Genomic DNA, 15,847 nt, shown 5'->3' with positions numbered 1-15,847 from the left:
TGCTCATGCTACCTTTGGTTGTGTTACCTTATATATATGGATGTGATCTGTTTACCCTGTCTATAATACTTATCTAATTATTGGGTTTACCTTTATATGCAATTCATGCTTCATGATAGGATTAAATCCGTTTAGCTAGATAGAGAACCCTAGTCAGTTCGCTGCCAATCCATGGATTGATAAAACTTAGATGGAATACTCTAAGGAAAAAGCTACGATGATCCGTACGCTTACTGTTCACAACTTGGCGTGTTGATTACCGTCAACATGGATAACAATCAATCACGGCCAATCTGTAACCATAGCGCAAGTTGGAATGGATTTCAAATGAGAGGATGATCCATGCATATGAGATGTAGAGCTCATACGCTAGGAGTATTGGTTTCAATGTTAGAAAGAGCACCACAAGACTGAGACTAGATATGACTATGATAGTGTTTGGTTCAGCAGTTTGTTACGTAATCGGATTGTAGAGGCTAACCGATACTGTTAAACACGTTTGATTGACATCAGTTCAGTATAAGAATGCAAAATTCAATGGAGAAATTGGATTAGATATCCAAAAGAATTGATTGTAAGTTGATGGTCCGCCCGCTAATATACCCGAAACACCCCATTGTATCTGTGCCGCTCAGCCTAATAGGCAAGATTTTTCACCTGCACAGTAACTCTCCGGTCTCTGGCACCTGTGGGTCCATTCAATTTATTGCAAAAAATGTTGATATATCATGTTGCTCGTATCAACAAATACAATATGAACTTGTGTTGTCTACCGTTAAATCCCATCTCAACTGCTAACTTCTCGATAAATAAGGGGTATTAATAAAGGTCTACACATTGATCTATATAACTAACCCTCACTGTTCCGTGAGTTTTGGTGCTTCTACTTATTTTGCAGGAATATGCTTGAATCAAATATAAAATGCCAATATTTGGAGCATATGCAATTATGGTGTAAAATGGACGTAAAGTAAGGCCAAGTGGTAAATTATTGAAAATAATGTCCAATATATATATGGCTAAACTAGAGTGCACCATGTCAAAGTGGTCGTCCAAAAAGTTAGGGCCTGTTTTCTTCCACTTGCTAAACTTTAGCACCCGTCACATCGAATGTTTAGATACTAATTAGAAGTATTAAATGTAGACTATTTACAAAACTCATTACATAAGACGAATCTAAACGGCGAGACGAATCTATTAAGCCTAATTAGTCCATGATTTGACAATGTGTTGCTACAGTAAATATTTGCTAATGATGAATTAATTAGGCTTAATAGATTCGTCTCGCCGTTTAGATTCCACTTATGTAATTGGTTTTGTAAATAGTCTACGTTTACTACTCCTAATTAGTATCTAAACATTCGATGTGACACGTGCTAAAAATAAGACACGGGAAGAAAACGCCCCCTTAGAATGGGTATATTATTTGCATGAATCGGGATACACATCAAGAGATCGAAAGACAACCGCATATTATATTGTTGATGATGTCACCTGCCGCAGCATGACCTCAGCACGTTCTTGTCTCTGAGGAGTCAAACTTGTCATGGAGCCTACATACAGCACATGCACCATGTGCACGTACTATATACTTTCAGATTTTTGATAATTATTGATTATTCAAACACCGCGCGCGGGAGGTATATATATGGTGCAAGGAGGTTATCTTGGTCAGGGCACTACCACTATCAATCTTTGTCTAGGATAGTGCCATGCGCGGAAGAGTCCACGGAAGCTGGAATAGTGTAAGGCCATTTTCAGTGGTGACATGTCATATTTATGAAGAGAAACAAACGAGTTTTATTCTGACTAGTAGATGTGCACGTGCCCCAGGCACGTGTATAAATAAACCATGACAAACAATTATTATGCAAACAATACATGTTAGAGGGCATATTAGATAATAATACAACGGCAAACAAACGCGCACGATTCCAGGATTTCAGAAATCATGCAATCCTACCTAAGCAAGAGTCAATGGACACATGGGAGGAAATATGTGAACTTTTCAAACAACCAGAAGCTTGCCACTCAAGCTATAAAACTACAATACACATATTGTTCCAGCAATCCAACAATTCCATTGAAAAGTATAAAAACCGAATACAAACATATATCCATCAAAATGTTTCCTTGGTCTCGTAGCATCTTTCCTCTGCCATACGTCATTTGTAGTCTTGAATGTAGAAGCTGCAGGGGCAGAGTATCACAAACTTCAATATTAGAATGTACATAATAAATTATATTCTTATGATAAGGCGCACAGTGACATATATTTCAACACATGTATTATAAAAATAACACACCTCACAACTCCAATACATCATGTATACAATATTCTTCGTCCCCTTCCTAGTGCGAGAACCCATGTCATCTCACGAGAAACACCTATAGATAGTGCCACATACAACTGCCCGTGAGAAAAAACAAGCTCGGGGAGGTAGATACCTACATTAGGTATTGTCTGCCCATGGGCCTTGTTGATGGTCATCGCGAAGCTCAATCGGATGGGAAACTGCTTGCGCTTGAACTTGAATGGAAGGTATAAATCTTTGGAATGGGACATTGGTATCTTGGGTAAGCGACTGAGACGTAGCGGACATCAATTCCACTATTCTCGCAGTATTCCCAGAAGTCGTGGTTGTTGAAGCTGGATCCCATTGGAAAGCTCGTAGGCTTGAGAAGGTTTCCTCCAAATCGACGATTAGATCCTCCTAATTTCTTGTTTTGACGACTACGTTGTCCACGTAAGCTTCTACGTTACGATGCAATTGCTTTTCGAAGCACATCTGTATAGCTCGTTGGTAAGTTGCCCCTGCATTTTTTAATCCAAATGACATTGTTTTGTAGCAAAAGGCCCCAAATGGAGTGATGAAGGCTGTCTTAGCTTGATCTTCTTCTTTGAGGCTTATCTGATGGTAACCTGAGTAACAGTCGAGAAAGCATAGCAAATCACACCCAGCAGTAGAGTCAACTACTTGGTCGATCCTGGGTAGTCCAAAGGGGTCCTTTGGACAATGTTTGTTGAGGTCTGTGTAATCAACACACATTCTCCATTCGTTGTTTTTCTTGCGCACGAGTACAGGAGTGGCTAGCCAGTCAGGGTGAAAGACTTCTTTGATGAACCCTGCTGCGAGTAATTTGGCTAGCTCTTTTTTGATTGCTTCTTGTCTATCTTGGGCGAACCTGCGGAGGCGCTGTCGCTTTAGGGTAGCTTTGGGGTCAACGTTTAGAGAGTGCTTAATCAGTTCCTTGGGCACACCAGGCATGTCAGTTGGTTTCCAGGCGAAGATATCGTGGTTTTCCCAAAGAAAACTGATGAGCGCGGTTTCCTATTTAGGGTCTAGCCCTGTTCTAATCAGAGCTGTTTTAGAGGAGTCGCCGGTTTGGAGATCAACTGTTTTGAAGTCTTTCTCATTTGTTGGCTTCACCTTTGCTGACCCCGACTTGTTTTCTGGTATTTCGAGTTCTGTTGCGTGAAGTTTCTTTGAAGCTGAGAAAACTTGTTGCATAGGGCTGGGTGCTTGAGAGGTTGCGGCAATCTCCACGGCTTCGGTGTTGCACTCGTAGGATCGCCGTAAATATCCTCGTAGCGTTAGTTCCCCCTTGGGCCCTGACATTTCGAGTACCAAGTACACATAGTGTGGTATGGCCATGAACTTAGCCAGAGCTGGTCTCCCGAGTATGGCGTGGTAAGAGGTCTCGAAGTCAGCGACTTCAAATCTGATGTACTCGGTTCGGTAGTGTTCCTTGGTTCCGAAAGTAACTGGCAGGATGACTTGTCCTAGTGGTATGGTTGCGTTTCCTGGTACGATTCTGTAGAAGGGTGAGTCTGTTGGAGTGAGCATGTCCATGACGTCAAGACACATTTTCCTTAGTGTTTTGGTGAAAATGACGTTGAGTCCGCTTCCGCCATCGATGAGTACTTTTGTTAGTTTTGAGCCTGCAATGACAGGATCGAGTACTAGGGGAAATCGACTTGGTTCTGAGAATTTTATCCATTGGTCCCTTCCACTGAAGGTTATGGGTACCTCTGACCATTTTAGCGGTTTTGGATCTGTTGGTTCAATGGCCATGATTTCTCTGAGTACCAGTTTACTGGATCGCTTGGATGTGGTACCCGAGATTCCACCAAAGATGACGTTGACTGTTTTGGAGGCGGTCTGGAAGTCGCCTTCTCCTTCTTCGTCGTTATTGACTTTGTTTTTACCTTTATCTTTTTTCTTGTTGTACTCGTCGGGAGGTGGTGGTGCGGGCAAATCCTGCATTACTCGGCGCATGCTGTAGCAATCTATTGCTGAGTGTTTGCTAGTTGGGTGCCATGGGCACTGTTTTTTGAGTAGTTTGGTGAAGCTTGGCCCGTCATCATTTTTGCGGGATCCCTTCTTCCCTGAGTTAGTCATGGAAGCAATGGTGTTGTCAGGTTTCCTTTTGCAATTTTGGTTACTCGAAAAGTTGTTTTGAGTATCGCTGTGTCGGTTCCTATCCTGGTCATGGTTGTTGTCGCGCTCGCGGTTGCGATAGGAGTCGAACCGTTCTCGCTCTTTGTCTTCTTCATCTGCCCATTGTTGCACCATGATTTTGAGATCTTTGACAGTGGTTGGTCGTCGTCTACTGAAGTCTTGGTATGTTCGTCGATCATAGAGGCCATTTTGGAAGCACTCGATGACGTCTATTTCTGAAATGTCGACTATAGTGGCCTTCTTTTCGAAGAATCGTCATAAGTAGTCGCGTAGTGTTTTGCCTTCTTTCTGTTTTACTTGACTTAAGTCGATCTTGTTGCCTGGTCTAGTTATGGAGCCGGCATAGTTGTTGGTGAAAGCTTTTGTCAAGTCTTCCCAAGAGTCAATTGTTCTAGTCTTGAGTGACTCAAGCCATGTTAGAGGTGCGGGTTCCATGCATATGGGAAAATGGATGACTTTGGTGTCATTATTGCCTCCGGCTGCCTGGACTGCCAAAGAGTAACATCGGAGCCATTGAATTGGGTCTTGTTTGCCATCATATTTGGTGATTCCTGTTGGCTTGAATTTTTTGAGTAGTCTTGTCCTCATCACCCGAGTTGTGAAAGCGGGAAAGTGATTGTAGTTGTCAACTTCTCGTTCACGGCGACTATTGATTATTTCCCCTAGATCGCTGAAATTTGATACTTCATGATTTTTCTTGATATGGCGAGGACTTTTTGCGGAATTGGTGCAACTGACTTCTCCAACATCTTTTTTTCGTACTAGAGCTTCGTGTTTGCTCAGTCCTTGACTATGTTGCCATGGTTGGTTGACTACTTCGTTGTTATTCCTTTGTGCTTCGTGGAAACCATTGTTGACTGCAGCACCCCTACTGTCCTCTCGATGAGCGGAATTGCGAGGAACAGATAGGATTGGTGATTCCTTATTGAGTAGCTTGGAAGCTTGTTTTGCGAGTTGTGCAATTAGTCCGTTGCCTCACTGCGCAAGTTGAGCTGTCATTTTGTTATCTCTGTCTCGAGGTATGAGAGTTGATATAAGGTTGATTGAGGCAATTGCTGCGAGTGGAGTGTTGTGCTCTTGAGCTTGTACTGTGTCAAATGCTCTTTCAAGGTTTGTGATGGGAATGTTTGTAGCCAGCATTTATCGGCGTTCAGCCCGAGTAATATTTCGCATCCTTCTTTGGTTTCTTTGATCGGAAGTTTCATCTTGTGGGGCGTTAGCTGATGACCCGTCCTCTGAGATGTTGTCGAGTTGTGCTATCCGTTGAGGGGTTCTGTGTTGGCTAGTGCCCATGTTGTTATTTTGAGTAATGACAAAGATTTCTCTATCTGGGTAGTAGCTTCAAGAGCTTGATATTGCGATTTCTGTGGAACTTTCCGTAGGGCTTGAAGTAAGTGGGACGCCTTCCTGGAACGGAAGGTTGTCCAAGTGAGCGACAAGGCGTGACTCGTAGTCGCGGGCGAGGAGAGATGATCTCATTCCTGGCTAGTGGACGAATCTGCCTTGTGGTGTTGAAGTTATTACCAGACTTTGGGCTGGTCCTGATACCGGGATCTCTGGGACACAGTCCGAGTTGTAGTTGCAGTCCCCGTCTTCCCCGTGTTCGAGTTGAGTTCGAGTGAGGAGACCTTGGTAAACTTCGACTGTGTTGCGGAGTCCGTATGGGAACCGTTTTGGAGTCGAAGTCGACTTGTGAAGTGACTGGGATTGACTAGTCCGAACTGAGGTCGAGTCCGCAACGTAGTCGAACTCGGTGTTGTTGATGTTGAAGTTTTGGTTTTTCCTGACCGAATCCTCTATTTTCGACTGAGAAAGGCTTTCATCGAGAGATTTCTTCTCCTGGGTGTTGATGATTTGGCGCTGAAACGATCCAGCGCCATCGGAGATGCAGAGCCAGGATCCAAAAATGAAGGTTGCGCCTGCCTCGAAGGTGAGGCTTGATAACGACAGGTGCCATCGAACTCACGCAGAGAAACTCGACAACTTCCCCTACCTGGCGCGGCAGCTGTCGGTGTTTTAGACCGGCAACCCACCTATGGGGTACCCCAGGTGGTCTTTTGTGCGGTAAGGGCCATCGAGAATCAAGGAGTCAATGGTGACGCAAGGAACACGATTTAGAGAGGTTCGGGCCGCTAGATCGCGTAATACCCTACGTCCTGTGAGTTGGTTGTATTGAACTTGGATGAGTTGAAGGAGTTGTCCTGGAGGGGGTCCTTGCCCGCCCTTATATACTCGGGAGGGCAGGGTTACAAGTTTGAATCCTAGTCGGGTACGATTACAGAGTTCTACTCGGTGTAGACCGAGTAGTTTCCATATGCATACTTAACTAGTCCGAGTGGGATACGCTTTTTGCCGCGTAGCCCCCTAGTCTTGATTGTGTACGAGTACGCCCCTTAGTGGGCCGCACAGGACCTACTCGTGGGTCTGGGATGTATGCCCGACAGGTATGAATACCCTTTTTCCTGCATGCTGGCTAGTAACTATCTCAGCATCGATGACACGTGCCCTCCTTCTCGAAGCTCCGGTCGTACCGGGCTCGCCCCCGATTTTGAGGCTGAAATCGGGAAACCTGCCTGCACGGTGGTTTTGAGGCCCAAACCGTCCATCTCCGCTTGACCGCAACGTGACCTCCTCGATGTCGACACATGTCCAGCCTCCGCCAAGCCTCCCGCTCGACTCGACCGACGCTGTCTCCATCCTGTCATATTCTCTCTCCCTTCTGTGCACCATGTGGATCGCCCATGACTTCGCCTGGACTCCTCGGGTCCCTCGGTCCAAGCCTACTCGTGTTCACCCTTCACCGCCCTTGGTCCATCGGCATAAACCTTTCACTTGACCTTCACCGCACGCCATCGGCCGCCATGTCACATCCTACACCTGCATATCACAAGCCAAGAGCAACATCATTCCATACAACGTTGTCAATCACTCATCATCAAAGGGTGACCACCACTGGTCCTCAACATGAAATCATATATAGGGATAAATCCGATGGAGTTACATGTGTAGCACAAACAATATTCGATGTTAAAACTAGTTCTAATTGATAAGACATTTTAAGTAACTCTTCCTACATATTTGTTATTAGGTCCATAAACTCATGGGAAAACTGGCTAGCGCTAGATGGGAACCAGTCTTCCTAGAGGACCGTATCTTTGGGTATATGGACCATATCATCAGCACAGTGGCATTTGGGAACATCGATGGCACGGAGCAATTCATGGAAAGGCAACACTTCCATGATGTGATCAACGAGGTCATGATCGCAAGATCTAATTTCTGCGCAGAGGACCACTTCCCCAATGTTAGGAATAAACCTAACTTGGGTGTTTGTCTAATCAGGGGTGCGTGTGTGTCGCGTGGCAATGTGTTGCCGGTTCATGTTGTGCATGGAACATAGTGTGTTCATGTTGCCATTGCAGGTAGTTAGGATTGTGCGGGAGTCCACCAGAACCTCGTAGGATAGCTGTGAGGATCAAGTTAGATCGAGTTAAAGTACGTTGAGAGGGGGTGGTGTGTGTGGCGCCGGTCAGCACGGAGGAGCGCCTTGACGTGTGAAACGAGCGAGTGGCTCTTGCGCCGTCGCCGGGAGGGTCGTGCGGATCATGGGTGCGAAGGTCGGCATGGAGGCGTAGCTCCGTGGTGTCTCTGGCCTATTTATACCCATGTACTCCTTTGGTTGTTTTAGCTGCCAAGCCCAGAGAAATAAAAGTGCCAAGATATAGGCCGTTGTGTCAGCCGTGGCGTTCATCACTGCAAACAGCTTGTGTTCATCGTCTACCTCACTGGTGCTTTGTGTTCGTGAGTGCGAGTGAGTTCCTGGGTGTAGCCAACATTTAGTATTAGAGCCGGGAAGATGAAGATCGGTGACAACCCAAAACCCGAGGTTGGAGAAGGCTCAAAGGTTGGTGCCGTCGTGGAGCATGTCATCACCAACTCTAGCGCCGTGGAGCCATTGTTGCTGACCAGGGCCAACTACCATGAGTGGAGGTGTCGCTGGAGGCCATGGAGTTGTGGGATGCGGTGGAGGCCGTGTCCAAGGAGCGCGCCAAGGACTGGCGGGCACTGGCTGCCATGTTGCGCACGGTACCGTCGGAGATGAAGGCTGGGCTTACCATGAAGAAATCGGTGGAGGAGGCGTGGGATGCGGTGAAGAAGATGTGGGCCGGAGACAACCGCATGAAGTCCGCGAGTGTGCAGGGCCTCATGAAGGAGTTTGAGAACGTGGCGTTCCGCGACGGGGAGACCATCAACAACTTCGTGATGCGCATCAACGGGCTCATCGCTAGCCTGTGTGAGCTTGGGGAGGTGATGGAGGATAGCCGCGTGGTGAAGAAGATCCTACGCGTGGTCCTGAAGAAGATGAAGCAAGTCGCGGTGGCGATTGAGATGCTCGCGGACATCAACTCCATGTCGATCGAGGAGCTCGTCGGGCGGCTGCAAGTTGCGGAGGATGCCGATGTTGAGGAACACACAGTGGGCAATACATGCAACGCCGGGCAACTGCTGCTCACTGAGGAGCAGTGGGAGGCTCGCCGGCGCCGCGGCAAGGAGCGTGCACACTGGGGTGAGGTGAGGCGCGGTGGAGATGCGCGGCGTGGCGGTAGCGGTGACAAGGGTGGCGGTAACCACGACAACGATGATGGTAGCAGCAGCATGTTCTCAGGGACCAGCAGGTGCTCAGAGCGCTGCAACCGAGGGAGATGCTTCAACTGCGGCATTTGTGGCCACCTCGCGAAGAACTGCCGGGAGTCGAGGAAGGAGAGGGCCCTCCTCGCGGGCGCTGATGAGGAATCGTGCCTGCTGTGAGTCAACGCGCATGGTGCTGTCAGGTTTGGGGGAGAGGTAATTATTAGGAATAAACTTGACTTAAGTGTTTGTCCAATGAGGGGTGCGTGTGTGTCGCGTGGCAATGTGCTGCCAGTTCATGTTGTGCACGAAACATGGTGTGTTCATATTGCCGTTGCAGGTAGTTAGGATCGTGCGGGAGTCCACCAGAACCTCGTGGGATAGCTGCGAGGATCAAGTTAGATCGAGTCAAAGTACGTTGAGAGGGGGTGGTGTGCGTGGTGCCGGTCAGCACGGAGGAGCGCCTCGACGTGTGGAACGAGCGAGTGGCTCTTGTGCCGTCGCCGGGAGGATCTTGCGGATCATGGGCGCGAAGGACGGCATGGAGGCGTAGCTCCATGGTGTGTCTCTGGCCTATCTATACCCATGTACTCCTTTGGTTGTTTTAGCTACCGAGTTCAGAGAAATAAAAGTGCCAAGATATAGGCTGTTGTGTCGGCCGCGACGTTCGTCATCGAAAACAGCTTGTGTTCGCTGTCTACCTCACCGGTGCTTTGTGTTCGTGAGTGCGAGTGAGTTCCTGGGTGTAGCCAACACCCAATGCCCTTGGCTGCCTCGTCGATCGCCTCACTGGCGTTGTCTCCCAACGTGAGATGGTATTCAGGGAATTTGACACTTTCTTTGAGACAATCATTGAGCACCACCTCGACCCCTTCCTATGTCATCCTGGACCAAGGCGGTGACCTCATCGATGACCTCATTCATGCCCTCATGGAGGAACACCAAGGCTTCCCCAAGTTCGGTAGAGAGCGCATCAAGGCCCTGTTGTCAGTACGTAATGCGACCAACCTAACTACTTGATTCTTACAACCAGTGAACTAAAATTATTACTTTTAAGGAGCTAATAACTACCATTTGATTCATAATGTAATTCCTGTCATGTGTACAAATCTCTTGTAGAATATCTATATCGGTGCTGTTGACACGGGATCCATTACCATTGTTTGGACAATGACTGAGCTGATCCGTAACCTGCGGGTGCTCAAGAAGGTACAACACAAGATCAGAACTGTGGTGGGCAACAAAAGTAGGGTGCAGCAGGATGACTTGTCCGCACTCAAGTACCTTAGGATGGTGGTCCTTGAGACTCTGCAGCTGCACCCAGCATTTCCCCTTCTAGTGACGAGGGAGACGATGCGGCAAATCAAGGTCTCCGAATATAATGTGCCAGCCTAGTCTAGGCTCCTTGTGAACGCATGGACGATGGGTAGGGACTCGGCATACTGGGACAACCCTAAGGAGTTTGACCTAGACTGATTCGAGTGTAAGGATGTCAACTTCAACAGGACAACACACTTTGAGTATGTGCCTTTCGGCGCTGGCCATTGGATGTGTCCCGGGATGGCTGTGGGACTATCTACAATAGTGTTCTTTTTGGCCAACCTACAGTACCACTTCGACTGGGAGCTACCGGAGGGGATGACGACAGATAATGTTAGCATGGAAGAGGCGGGAGCACTAACAGTACACAAGAAGACACCTCTCATGCTTGTGCCGACCATATACGGGCCGCATTGCTGATCAAATGGTGGTGGGATGGACAAAGTTGATAAATGGGCTTATGTAATACTTTATGGCAGTAAAATAAACTTTGTTGTAGCAAGAGAGTTGTAGGTGCATGACTCCTTTCACTATGTGTTTGGATACTGTTGCATATATTTTATCAGATAATAAAATGGTTGTGAGCATTCCTTGTTTGTACAGAGGATTGAGATTATCTCCGATATGATTTGTAGAAAACAAACTTTTTACTGCTTTGCTCAGTTAGAAAATTGAGATTATTGACAGATGGTTGCTACCTCCTTGTTGCTCTAGATGTAGATTGGTTTTCCCTCTAGCTGTAGCCAGCAACTGCCTGCCTGATGCTAGGTCAGCTACAAAGTGGGCAATGACCACTGGGCGCTAGCCTTGGCTTCTAATTGAAAATATCCAATTAGATTATCTAGCCCAGATAATCTAATTGGAGACCTATATCCATAATTCACCCTTAGGATTTGATTCTAATTTTGTTGCCATCAAGAATTCACTATACATGTTTGTTTGTCATGTCTGTATTGCACGGTGGGCAAGTGTTGACAGTCAAAATTGGCAGAACTGGACGATCAGGTCTCTAAACTGGTCTCCCAACCAGTCAGACTGGTTTTTATCAAAGTCCTAAAAATGAAAATTGGACTTCACCATTGTGTATCTCTTGTCGAGTAGATTAGAATGCATATGTAGAACGTCTGATTTGGAGTTCGGATGAGAGAGTTATGACCTCGGGAAGATCTGCATCCAGGAAAGCCGGTCAAACCGGTTTGCCAGGGCGGTCAGATTGGTTTGGTCTATGTAGTCCAAGTTAGGATTTATATTTTAATATGGGATTTATTAGGGTTTGGATTCCTAACGGGGCAAGACCTCCCCACCCTATAAATATAAAGTGCCACGGCCGATTCAGGGTATCCAATTGACCAAAACCAATCTATCTTTTATTGTTTTACCTTTCTTCGTTGTTACCCTACTTTTCTAACCCCATGTGCTGTTCTTCTCTTGTCTCCATGGCATGAGGAGGCGTCCTAGCTAGCCTGCCAAGCCTAGGACAATCCAAGGTGCGCCTGCCCCGACGGGGTCCCTCCCGGGCGGACGTTCATTGGATCCTCGCCGAGCTTCCTGACGAGACCGGTTTGACCGGCCCGCATAGAGGAGCTACAAGGAGCCCCTCTGCGAGCCACACGTTCAAGCGAGTTCTTGTGTTGGCCCAATTTTAGCACCAACACCATTTGGCAACTCCATTGGGGACGAAGAATCTGGCCGTCATGGCTGATCCATCAAGCCCTAGCAATATGGTTCTACATGAAGATGATTATGAGAAAGCTTGTAAAGAGTACAAGAAAGCTTGTGAAGAGTATATACAAGAGCTCAGCGGATCTACAAGGAATCACTTCTATCTTGTTATATGCAAACCAAGCAAGGTGTCGTCAAGATAAAAGAGTCGTAGCCACCATCGACCATCACCATATTGAAGGAGATACAATCTTTAGGTACTATATCTACTCGCCTATCTATCTATGTGAAATTGTTAATTGATAAAGAGGATAGCATAGATTCGGTTTCTGATATTCAAAAGTTGGCTATTGAAAAGCCGTCTAATGTTAGTATCAATTCTAAATTAATTGTTGATCCTTGTAAAGATAGGCCATGTATAGATGTCGTTGGTCAAGATCCAGTTCGTCCATCTCTAGCCGAAGTTCCTCGTCTAAAACCCCCTAGCAAGAGCATAGAAACTATATCTAGTACTTCAACTCTCGGGGGGCAACAAACAAAGGTGAAGGTGCCGGTTCTACTGAAACCGGTCTGATCGGTTTGCGAACTGGTCTAACCGCTTCATCTAGGGTTTTGCAGAATAAATCAAAATTAAAAATGGTTAAACCTAAAAAACCCGAGATTGGCGTCTGGAAAACTATTGAACCCAAAGGTTGTAGCAAGCATGAAAAGGAAAAGCTAAAGTCGAATGAGAAGCTTCCGGCTAAATCCTCAACACAAAAGGATGTCAAACATGCTAGTCGGCCTAAAAATTCCAAACACTCAAAATCTTCTCCAAGAGAGAAGTTCCATGATCATAATCGGCAATGGAATACTTTTCCTACATCAATACCGTTTCCTTCACATGGATCACCTACACCTATACCATGGGAGTTTTATGTGCTTATTCTTATTCATCATGGTACTATAATTCATATATGCTATCTCTTCCTAGATATTTGTATCCAGATTACATTACCTATAGAGAGTTGGTAATTTTAATTGAAAGAATCAATCTATACAGAAAAATAAGCGTAAGGTGATCAAGCAAGTCTATCATATCAAAAAGGATGGTAGATTAAATCAAAATTCAGATTTGACACTAGACATAGAAAAGCTGAACATTGAAGAATCATCGGCTAGTTCTGTTGGTCAAATTATCCGTAATATTGAACATGTTTCAAACAAAATAGTTGAACAACAACTAGGTTCAGCTGGGGGCAAGATGACATCAAAGCGACTAGTTCTGAAGGAACTGGTCTAACCGGTGTCCAAACCAGTATGATCAGTCTTACCAGAAATTTCGGTAGAGCTGCAAATGTCACACCAAAGAGTAAGGTGATGAAGAAGAAGCCAAGCTTTGCTGAATTGTTGCATAAATATCAGAAAATAGCCGAGCAAAAGCAAATCAATTAGTTAGAAGACAATCAAAGGAAGAGTTCTTCATCACCAAGAGCAAAGAAGCATCAACGGTCATGTCATTGGTCTTCATCATTTATTCCATCGATGCATATGCCATGGAATGCATATTCAGGTATATCTAATTATAATCTATTGTTTTGGTATAATCCTTGGTCTTTATTTAATAATTATCAATATTACGCTTATGATTCACCCCTATGACCACATCAAGATTTCAGTTATTAGATATGCTGAGATGCTTAGAAGCCAAAAATAGTAGTTTCATACATATTGTACATGCTAGGATTTTATTTTGGCTATAGTAGAATCCATAAAGAGACTGTCATACGGATGATGTATTGTTTATTATTGTCTTTAGACAATATTGATTATTGAGAATATTTTTTGGCATGCATGCTTTGGCATAAAACAGGGGGGCATGTGTTGACCGTCAAAATTGGCAGAACTGGACGATCAGGTCTCTGAACCGGTCTCCCAACTGGTCAGACCGGTTCAACCAGTGTCCTCAAAATGCAAATTGGACTTCACCATTGTGTAGCTCTCGTCGAGTAGATTAGAATGCATATGTAGAACGTCCGATTTGAAGTTCAGATGAGAGAGTTATGACCTCGGGAAGATCTGCACCTAGGAAAACCGGTCATACCGGTTTGCCAGGGCGGTCGGACCGGTTTAGTCTATGTAGTCTGAGTTAGAAATTATATTTTGACACGGGATTTGTTAGGGTTTAGATTTCTAACACGGCAAGACCTCCCCACCTTATAAATATAAATGGCCACGACCGATTGAGGGTATCCAATCGATCAAAATCAATCTATCTTTCTTATTACCCTACTTTTCCAACCAATTGTTTACCTTTCTTCCTCATTACCCTTCTTTTCCAATCCCATGTGTTGTTCTTCTCTTGTCTCCATGACACGAGGAGGCGTCCTAGCTGGCTTGCCGAGCCTAGAACAGCCGAAGGTAAGCCTACCCCGACGGGGTCCCTCCCAGGTGGGCGTTCGTTGGATCCTCGTCGAGCTCCCTGTTGAGACCTGTCTGACTAGCCTACCATACCGGTCTGACCGGCCCGTGCAAAGGAGCTGCAAGGAGCCCCTCCGCGCACCGCACGTTTAAGTGCGTTCGTGTGTTGGTTCGATTTTAGCGCCAACAACAAGCTCACTCATTTTTAGAGCACTTCTCTCCTTTTCTCCTACTTGGATATTTCCCCAATACTATTTTGAAGGACCTAATTCACCAACATATGGCATAATTGAAGGCTTATGATCTTTTGCCCTTTAGAATCTTAGGCCCTCCACAATGTGCTAGTGATGCCTACAAAAATGGGTCCCACAACGAGTAATCATGCATCAGATCAACAGAGCCGTAGTGTGCAAACGAATAGGCATCAAAGCTATCTAGACCGTTGGGACCTATGTGAAATAAATATTGCTGCTCTGTGCTCCTCATGCTTAGCCACTGAAGGTGAGGCGGCTGTACACGGAGATGAGCTTAGGAACAAAAAGAGATTTTTTTTATTATACGGGCACCAGGGTTTGTACTTGCCCTACTCCAGGTTTTCTTAGCATCGCCAGGAATTGGCATCGCCTGCCAGTGTGAGGAGTAATGCTTCAATCCTTCTCTCCTATTTGGTCATCACTTGGGGCACACGATGTGGAGGGCCATAGGGTTCTCAACTTATATCCTTTCGAAGAACTTTTATTTGTTTTGGGCATATAGTTGGAAAGTTTTGCATTTAATTGAGGAAATTTTACAACTAAGTTTTGTCCTTTGTCGATGGTTCGGATAGTTTTTATGCCACCTGTTCAATTTTTTCTCAATAGGAAAAAAAGTTCTTTCTTTGGTAATGCTTCAGTTCGATCGTCCGTTATGCGAATATTGGGCGCTATCCCACACGAAAATTTTAGATGCCTTTCCACCACTTGTTTGGCCTTCCAGGTATTCTTGTCCTTTCACCCCTCTCCTCTAACCATTCCTTCCACGATAAGCTTCTCCCTTGCTCATCCAGCTCATCCACGCCATTGATGATGGTGAGGCTGCAGTCGCTGCGCCTCACGAATTCCTTAGCAGTGTGCCACCGCAGACCAGAGCTTCTGCTGCGTGTCCGCCGCTGACTTGTGCATGCTCCTCCTATTCGCACCAGGAGAGGTTTGAAGCCATGGTTGCTAGATGTTGAGCCGCGGCCGCCATGTCGCTTCCTCCTGTGCCAACAATTTAGCCACATGCTACCCCTACTCCCGTGCCTGCTGAGGAGGTCAAGTGGAAGAGGAAGGGGGAATAACAAGGTGAGGGAGATGTGGTATAACCACACCATGACTCCATGAAAGCTTTAGATA

The 15,847-nt window shown here is 45.9% G+C and overlaps 2 pseudogenes; both read left to right on the top strand.

Annotated features, from left to right (window-relative positions):
* Positions 1 to 7,899: 7,899 nt before the first annotated feature.
* Positions 7,900 to 9,272, top strand: LOC140221180 (uncharacterized; annotated as a pseudogene).
* A 579-nt stretch (positions 9,273 to 9,851) lies between these two features.
* Positions 9,852 to 10,906, top strand: LOC117835542 (4-hydroxyphenylacetaldehyde oxime monooxygenase-like; annotated as a pseudogene).
* The last annotated feature ends 4,941 nt before the right edge of the window (positions 10,907 to 15,847 follow it).

This window comes from Setaria viridis, chromosome 9 (assembly GCF_005286985.2).
Source record: "Setaria viridis chromosome 9, Setaria_viridis_v4.0, whole genome shotgun sequence".
Classification (NCBI taxonomy): Eukaryota; Viridiplantae; Streptophyta; class Magnoliopsida; order Poales; family Poaceae; genus Setaria; species Setaria viridis.
This window is presented reverse-complemented; position numbering and strand designations above follow the sequence as displayed.